The sequence below is a fragment of the Eptesicus fuscus genome, chromosome 19 (genome assembly GCF_027574615.1).
Source record: "Eptesicus fuscus isolate TK198812 chromosome 19, DD_ASM_mEF_20220401, whole genome shotgun sequence".
Lineage (NCBI taxonomy): Eukaryota > Metazoa > Chordata > Mammalia > Chiroptera > Vespertilionidae > Eptesicus > Eptesicus fuscus.
This window is the reverse complement of record NC_072491.1, coordinates 9,930,019-9,938,991: the sequence shown is the minus strand read 5'-3', so window position 1 is coordinate 9,938,991 and position 8,973 is coordinate 9,930,019. Positions and strand designations below refer to the sequence as shown.

The following is an 8,973-nucleotide window of genomic DNA, read 5'->3' as shown; positions in this document are numbered from 1 at the left end:
CATATGCAAGCACAGGGCACAGGGAAGGACAATGGTTTTCCAGTGGCTGGTGTGGTGCATGATGGGAAAGGAGGCCCGGATGCTATTTACATCTGGATCACAAAAGGCAGTAGGGACTGTAACCAGAGGAAGTCAATGGGGGCTATAAGTTAGCAAAAGGTTCAGAGTTACACTTTTGTGAAGCAAATTCTGGAGAATTTCTTAAGGCTGAGAGGAGACCTGGTGGCAAGGAAGTCACCGAGGACACTGCCATGGTTATACCGAAGGGACACCGTGCTGTAATGGCTAGGACCATAGCCTGGAGCCAGACTGTTTGGGTTCAAATCACAACCCCGTCACTTATTAGCTATGTGCTCACGGGCAGGTTACTTATTTGTTCTGTGCTTCAGTTTTGCAATCCGCAAATTCCGGATAATAAAAGATCCATCTCATGGGATTGCTAGCTAATATTTTTAAAGTGCTTAACATAATGCTTGATACATAGTAAAAATAAATAAATCTTAGTAAGAGATACTGAACATCAAGACCAAGTAATTGGCAGTAGGACCAGAAAGGAGGGGGCTGGCAGGAATTGTGAAATATTTATTTTTTAAGGTACAACTTAAGTGCTTTTGGTGACCAGTTGGATGGGAGATGAGTAAACAGGAAGCATGAGACTCTGCAGCGTGGTGATGAAGGGCACAGTGATGAACAGCTAGACTCTGAAGCAACACAGCCCCAGGCCCTATGGGCAGGCACTTGAACATTGCTTTAAACCGCATTTTCCCTCTCTATAAAATCAGGCTGCCACTGCATTGTACTAACCTCCAAAGCCTGTTTTAATGCTTACATCAGAAAATGCATATAAAACACTTAGCACAATGCCCAACAGCTAGTAAGTCCGCAATAAATGTTATTATATTATGATGACATATTATTATGATTCAAAGTTAACATAAAGGATTAGAAGGGGGAGAGAAGGAGAGAGGGGAAAAGGGTTTATGGTGTGGAAGGAATGGAAGAAACCATTCTTCCAAAAAACCAAGCGAGTTCCTTTTTTTGAGATACCCATAGGATACAATCAGAGATACCTAGTTGATGAATGGCTCTGGATCTTCTGTGAGAGGTTTGGAAATTGTCAGTATTTAAGTCATGGGACCAGACATGATCACCCATAGAGAGTAGAGGGAAAAAAGGAGACCAAGGTAGTGCTCAGCCTACTGGAGGAGGAGTCAGCAAGGGAAACCAAGGAATCATCGTGTCCCTAAGTAGATACGGTGATAGATGTGTTTTGTAGTTATTTGAAAGCTAGATGTCGATCCACAAGAGTGATCTCATGTCTGAAATGTTATTGACAGCACTTTCATATGCATTACCTATTTTAACGCTTCTAGCAACCCTCTAATAAAGGCTTCTTTAATTATGTAAACTGGAGCTCAGGTTTTCAAATGGCAGAGCTAAGACTTGAGACCAGGTCCTTTCTGCTCCAAATTCAGTGCTCTTTTCACTGTCCCCAGCTTTGGGCAAGGGAAACAAAGGAAAAAATTAACAAGTGGGACGACATCAAACAAAATGAAAAGGGAGCCCGCTGTATGGGAGAACATATTTGCTAATGATACATCTGATAAGGGGCTAATCTCCAAAATATATAAAGACCTGCCAGTCAGGAACCCAGGCCCTTACTTTCTAGTGGCTCCTCTGTCCCTTCAGGCCTCAGAGTTCTCTGCTGGGTTCTCTGCATCTGGTTGGCCAACCGATGAAGACAGAGCATGTGAAGGATCTTAGTTGCCTCTATTCAGCCGTGACACATCATGTCCAATGGTGAAGAATATGTGTTTCAGCTAGTACCCATGAAGAGGAACTGGGTCCAGTGAGCATGCAAATTTTACAAAATTCCTGCCATCGGCCAGGAGGGGGACATGGCATAACTATATAAGGAACTTTTTACACAGAGAGCATGTCAAAGCATGGGTGCAGGAAGAAAACATTGTCAATACATCTTACTTCATAAGAGACAAATTAAGAACACAAATGAGACGGTAAACGTATTCAATCTACGTTATAGCTCAGCGCCTGATGCTAAAAGATCCCATCAAGCCCCTTTTATTAACATTTTAGCATTTATTTATAGACATAATTGTGTGCCTGTTTAGGTGGTAAAAGCAGTCTCTTCTAAAGGGGCTGCTGGACCAAGCCGAGTTCCAAACCACTTTTATCATTGAACTAACATTGGGGAAGCTGAAGTTCCTCAAGCCAAATTCAGGAAGTTTGAGGGCATTTTCAATGTAAACTTTCTGGAGGAAAATGGAACCTAAGTATGGAATAAAGGTAAAAGCATGCGTATTTTTATTTTCTTTCTTAGGGATAGATCAGGTATTTAATCCAAGGGATAAAATTCAAGCACAAAAGTGTTAGTGTGGATAGAAAAACAATTCTTATTCCTAATCCTGACAAGAGCATATCGTTTTGAATAACAGTCAGAAAAAAGGCTTCACAGTAGGTCAAAATCGGTTGGCCAAAATAGCATGGCCAGCCATATTTTATCATCCTCAAGCTTTCTCCTCTATGTGGCTGAGCTAGAGAGCTTGAGGGGAAGCATCAGCAGGCACTGTAAGAGGGTAGGTGAGCAAGAGAGGATTTCCACAGACAGCTTATAAGCCAAACACACAATTTTCAAAAGAATACTGACATCTTGGGGCAAAACCTTCTATTTTTTGCTATGTACAATCATATGCCATTGCTTGAAAGTGTATCACCAATCCAGCCTTGAAATATGAGATTTCTTTTAATTAACATCCTGGTGAACCTTATCACCAGGTTCAATGTGATTTTTTTCTTGATATACTCACTCTTTTGCCTGAGGCTGCCTACAGGAGGCCATGTCCCAACTTCCCCATAAAAATGACTTCCACATTCCACATCCCAATTACTCTGAAGGCCCTGCCCAAGATGCCTATAAAACCCTACTACAGTGTACACTACCTTCTAACTAATATTCTACATGTGTTTTTGATCATTGAATCAGATTTTCAAAAGTCAGAATGGTTTTCCACATGGAGTTTAAGTAAACATATAAACCTTTGTTATTTATATACATGTTCAAAAAATAAAATATGAGGCCGAAGTTGTAAAAAAACACACACACACACCACATTGGATTTAGAGTTGGTCGAGCTCAATTCTCAGTTCAGCCACTTATTCTCAGAGTGACATGGGGAAAGTTAGCTAATCTTTTTGACTCTCCATTTCCTGATTTGTAGTTACCTCTAGGGTTACTGTGAGACTTACATGAGGTAGTACGTGCTAAGGGCTTCCATGGTGAGGGGCTTACAGTAGGTGCTTAGGAGGTAAACTTGCCCTTGCGTGTTATTCAGTGTTTTTAGGTGCCAACGAAGAAATGCATTCAGATTAAACCACGATTCACAGAGAGCTTAAACCAAACTGACCTAAACAATGTATGTAAAAATTTATGTAAAAACTCCAGAAGTGGGACTTCAGGCCTGAGTTATACCCGCAGGTCCAGAATGTCATCAGGGTTTCAGTTCTATTTCTTTGTGACCCTCCTTCATATTTTGGCTTTATCTGCAAGTTTACGTCTCTTGTATCACATGGCTGCCTCCTATTCCCAAGCTATAGTTTCCTCATTCATGTGCAGGGGAGGAAGACAGCTTCTCCTGCCCTCAATATCATGCAATAGTTATAAACTTCCCTCCAGTTAGACCAGTTTAGGTCAAGGTCTATCACTGAAATCACTGTGACTAAGGAAATCTGTTTCCTTGTTTGGCTGAGATCAATCAGGACTAACTTCTGGAGCTGGGGGGGGGGGGGGGGGGGGGGGTATGTAAAGCTTCTCAAACCACAAAGCTGGGGAATTTTTGTCTACTTAAGAATAGGGGAGAGGAGAGAATCCATTGGCAAATCTACTCCTTTGGTTTCCTCCTTTCTTCCCATACATACACCTTCAAAAGTTTATGCCTTTAAAACCACATGCATCTCTTTTCCCAAAGGAGATAACCCTACCCTGGCTGGGTGACTCAGTTGATTGGAGTGTCATCCTGTATACCGAAAAGTTTTGGGTTTGATTTCCAGTTAGGACACATACCTAGGTTGCAGGTTCCATCCCTGGTTGGGGGCACTATGGGAGGCAACCGATTGATGTTTTTCTCTCCCTCCCTCTCTCTCTAAAATCAATAAAAACGTATCCTCAAGTGAGGATTTTTTAAAAAAGGAGATACCCCAAGTCTGATTTTGAACTTCAAATCCAGGATCTGTGGCTGATGTGTCCCTCTCTAGATCAGTTTTTAGATAAAACTCTTCACAGTCAGGTAACTTACGGCTGCATCATGTTATCCCCTCCCATGGAAGAACCTGCAAATGGTTCCTATTTCCTGATCTCCCAGTCCTCTCTTTAGAAAAAGAACTGAGTTTTAACTGGGCACATTGTTACTATGTTATATGGAGCGAGAAGTGCCCCAAATCGCAGCCTCCAACTGGATTCAGAAAAGGAAGAGACAGTTAAGATCTAACTGTGAACATTTGCTAGGTACTGGAGGGCTCCAGAGGTTTTCAGAGGAAGGCTGGTCTATGTTGATAGACTGTATAAAGCCTTTGAATGCATGGATCATCAAAAGCTATGGGTTGCTCTGAAAGAAACGGCTGTGCCTCAGCATCTGATAGTTCTGATGCATAACCTGTATTGGGGACAGGAAGCCACTGTCAGGACAGAATGTGGAAAGACAGAAGGGTTTCCTAGAGGCAAAGGGGTCAGACAAGGGTCCATTTTATCTCCCTATTTGTTTGATCTGTACCCAGAACATATTCCAAAGAAGTAGGCTGGACTCAGAGGAAAGAGGAGTGGAAGTTGGTAGAAGAAATACCAATAACTTAGGGTGTGCAGATGACACCATTTTACTGGCAGAGAGTAGCGACGGTCTGAAACAATTTCTGATGAAAGTGAAAGAACCAAGTGCCGAAGCAGGACTGCATTTGAACCCAAGAAGACAAAAATCACGACTGCAGAAGAAACACACAACTTTGATAGAGAGAGTGAAGACATCAAAATTGTAACGATTTTGCTCACCTTCTCAGTCATCCATTCAAATGGAAACTGCAGCCAAGAAATCAAGGGAAGGCTGCCACGCAGAAGGACAGCAGTGGAAGAATTAGGAAAGATTGATCTCCAAGAGCAAAGAGGCGTCATTAGAAGGTCTTGATCTTAGAGACTCTTAGCCTTCTAAGATCATCCATATCATTTAAAAAATATATATTTTTTATTGACTTTTTTACAGAGAGGAAGGGAGAGGGCTAGAGAGTTAGAAACATCAATCAGCTGCCTCCTGCACACCCCCTACTGGGGATGTGCCCACAACCAAGGTACATGCCCTTGACAGGAATCAAACCTGGGACCCTTCAGTCCTCAGGCTGATGCTCTATCCACTGAGCCAAACCAGTTAGGACCATCCATATCCTTATATTCCTAATTACTATGTAAGGATGTGAAAGATAGTGAAGAAGGCTGCTAGGGAAAAAAGTGATGCTTTTGAAATATGGTGCTTGAGGAGAGCTTGACAGCTACCCAGGAAGATGAACGAGCAGACATAGAGCAAATTAAGCCGGAAACATTCCTGGAGGCAAGAAGGACAAAACTGAAGCCACCCTCCCTTGGGCACAACATGAGAAGGCAGGATTCCCCAGAAAAGACAATAGTGCTGGGAAAAATAGAAGGCAGCAGGAGAAGAGGACGACCAAATGTGAGATGGACTGACTCCATCAAAGAAGCCATAGGCATGAGTCTACAGGCATGAGCCGGGCTGTTGAGGACAGGACTTTGTGGATATCATTCATTTATAGGATCACCAGGAGTCAGAGTTGACTCAGTACACATAACACACACACACACACACACACACACACACACACACACACACACACACACAGAGCTACCCAGCTAGATGCTGCCTTTCCCAGCCTTCCTTGCACCTAGGTGTGGCCATGAGTCCAAACTGAATGGAATGGAGCAAAAGGCACACATGCAACTTCCCCATTACATCCTTAAACTGTATTTATTTGTCCTCTGTTTCCTCTCAGCCTCCCTCCCTGACAGCAAGAAGGCCACGTGGTGGTGAGCCAGTCAGGCCGAGGAGCATAACAGCCAGGGAGTGGCTTTCAGAGCATCGGTGTCACCTGGGAGCTCATTAGAAATCCTTATTTGGGGATCCCATGCAGACCTACTGATTCAGAAACTATGGGACTGAGGCACAGACACCTCTGTTTTTTTAAAAAATAATAAATAGCTCTATAAAGATATTGCTAATATATATGGAGAAGAAAGCAAGTGACTTTAAATTTTTTATTTTTATTTTTAATGTCCAGAGTTTATAATACAAGGACCAGAGCTTCCTCTCAGACTCAAGTTTATAAATTCTCAATTGGCTTGTGAGGCCAGTAGGGATACTTCTTTTCGTCTAAGTTGGTTTCTGGGAAGACTTCATTCAAATCCTCAATGGTCATCTGGTCCAAATGGAATTATGTTCTTCATCTTCTCCAGCTCTTTCTCATATTGCTCAATCCTGGTCTTGGAGAGAGACACAAACTCGGCACAACTTTTCACATCTTCTTTTTCTTCAGCATCCACCAGGGCCCTGTACTTATCCTATGGCACAGGAACCTTCAGGGCATTAAACTTCTTCTCAAAGTCATCTACTAAGCCAGGCTTCGCTACATTGGCTTTGTAGTAAGCCCAGTTGGTAGCAGGTGGTTTCTCAGGTAGAGCAGCCAACCTAGAGGTGAGGGTCTCACTCCAGGATTTCAGGGTGTAGGCAATGATCTTTTGGTTTCAGGGTCTGATCTCCCCAAAAGCTACCCAGTCAATGGTTTTTAGAGCAAGTTTTTACCCAGCCATCTTGAGATCCTTCACCAACCCTGGCGGCTCATGGTTCACAGAGCAAATAATGGACAAGCAAGTGACTTTTAATAACCTAGAATTATTGTGAGATTTATAAGCGAGTGACTAAGGGTGGAGACAATACCCTGCTCCAAATTTATTTTCTAGCATTGCCACATTCATGCACACTTTCATCAGAACAAGAAAGTTAACAGAAACTCTACTTTAATCTATAATGGAAGAGTTTGTAGCAGAACAAAATTTCTATCAAGAAAAACTTGAAAAGTTCGATAAAATGAGAAAGACTAACTGTATGAAAGCACTGAGTTACTAAGGCAGCCGGGGCTCAAGCAATCTCTGTTTTAACCAACTCCCCAGGTTACACACTTAACCTTTTGCACTCGGATATCGAGTGTGACTCGACACGGTTAGCATTAGAATAAAGGAATCAAGAAAAAAGCAAGCGAGTGCAAAGGATTAAGCTTGAGAACCACTGCCAGGGGTGATTTGTACCCCTATTCCCCAAACATATGGCAACATTTTGGATTGTCATAGCATGGCGGTGGGGAGGGAGATGGTGCTTCTAGCATCTAGTGGGTAGGAGACGGGAACACAATAGCTGTGCATAGGAACACACGTCATAATGCACTAGTCCAGTGCTCGGCAAACTCATTCGTCAGCAGAGCCAAATATCAACAGTACAACGATTGAAATTTCTTTTGAGAGCCAAATTTTTTCAACTTAAACTTCTTCTAACGCCACGTCTTCCAAATAGACTCGCCCAGGCCATGGTATGTTGTGGAAGAGCCACACTCCAGGGGCCAAAGAGCCGCATGTGGCTCGCGAGCCGCAGCTTGCCGACCACGGCACTAGTCCGTCTGCTACAGCAAAGATTTATGCGGTCTCAAACGGCAACAGTGCTGAGGCTGAGAAATTCCTCCCCAGGGGACTGTGGAATAATGAAATTGAAGAACTGGGTTCCTGGCTAACCTTGGAGCAAAACCGTCTACTTGCCCTGGACTGCCCTCCTGCCCTCCCAGCTCGGCACTGTCCACTTGAGATGGGCTATAAATAAGCACAAACCAAAGAATGTAAGCCATCTCAGTAATGTCTTATATCGACTACATGCTGAAATGATAATATTTTGGACATATTAGGTTAAATGAAATATATTTTTAAATTAATCGCACCTGTTCCTTTTCCCAATGTGGCTCCTAGAGAATTTATGTTACAAATGTCACTTGCATTATATTTCTATTGGACAGTGCTGCTCTAGACTATTATATGGAAGAGAAATAAACTTCTGTCTTCTTTGAACCACTGAATTTTTAGCTCTTTTATTGCAGTAGATAAGCCTGGACCTCTTTACCTCTTTTTAATAAACACATTAAATATAAAATGGTGGGAGGTAACTGCATGGGAAACATTTTTTGTGTGTGTGTGCGTGTGTGTGTGTGTGTGTGTGTGTGTGTGTGTTTTGTTTTTGCTGCAAAAAGCGTTATTGTTTCATTTGGCCCAGTGCATGGGAGAGGGCTCCAGGGTGGTTAGAAGAATGGCTAGTAGTTTCGGGAAGAGGCTCAGGTAAAAGCCAGGCCCCAGGGGTGCAGAGGGGCCCCTCAAAGGCCTGGGGGCTCCACAGGCTCCTAGTCCTGCTGGAGGGTGAGCCCAGCCTGGGGCCGTCCGCCTTCGGAGGGGAGTCAGGTGTGGCCCCTCTTCTTGATGAGCTGCACCTCATCGCCCCGGAAGTGGTCCTGCAGGAAGTCCCGGAGCTGAGGGCCTGCGGGGAGACCCAGGGCCTGCAGCTCCCCACGGGCCTGGGTCAGGCCCCTCTCCCAGGCCAGGCGGCTCCATGGCCCTGCGTGTGGCCCCCGCACTGGGGAGGCCTCGGCACGGCCTGGAAGGAGGACGCCCCGCTGGTGTCCATCTCTCAGAGGCTCCGCTCCCTCAGTTGCTCCTCCGCCAACTCGTGGGGCGGCCCTGCACCCTCGGAGCCGCACGTCGCGGTGGAGACGAAGCCTCGAGAGAGGTGGGTGCGGGCCCAGAGGCCGCTGCCAGGCGGGGGGCAGCCTCCACCTCGGGGGTCATTCTGGCGGACGGGGAGCTCCTGGGGG

At 44.4% G+C, this 8,973-nt stretch overlaps 1 pseudogene; it reads right to left on the bottom strand.

The window, feature by feature from the left end:
• Nucleotides 1-6,353: 6,353 nt before the first annotated feature.
• Nucleotides 6,354-6,880, bottom strand: LOC103292329 (ATP synthase subunit d, mitochondrial-like; annotated as a pseudogene).
• Nucleotides 6,881-8,973: the final 2,093 nt, after the last annotated feature.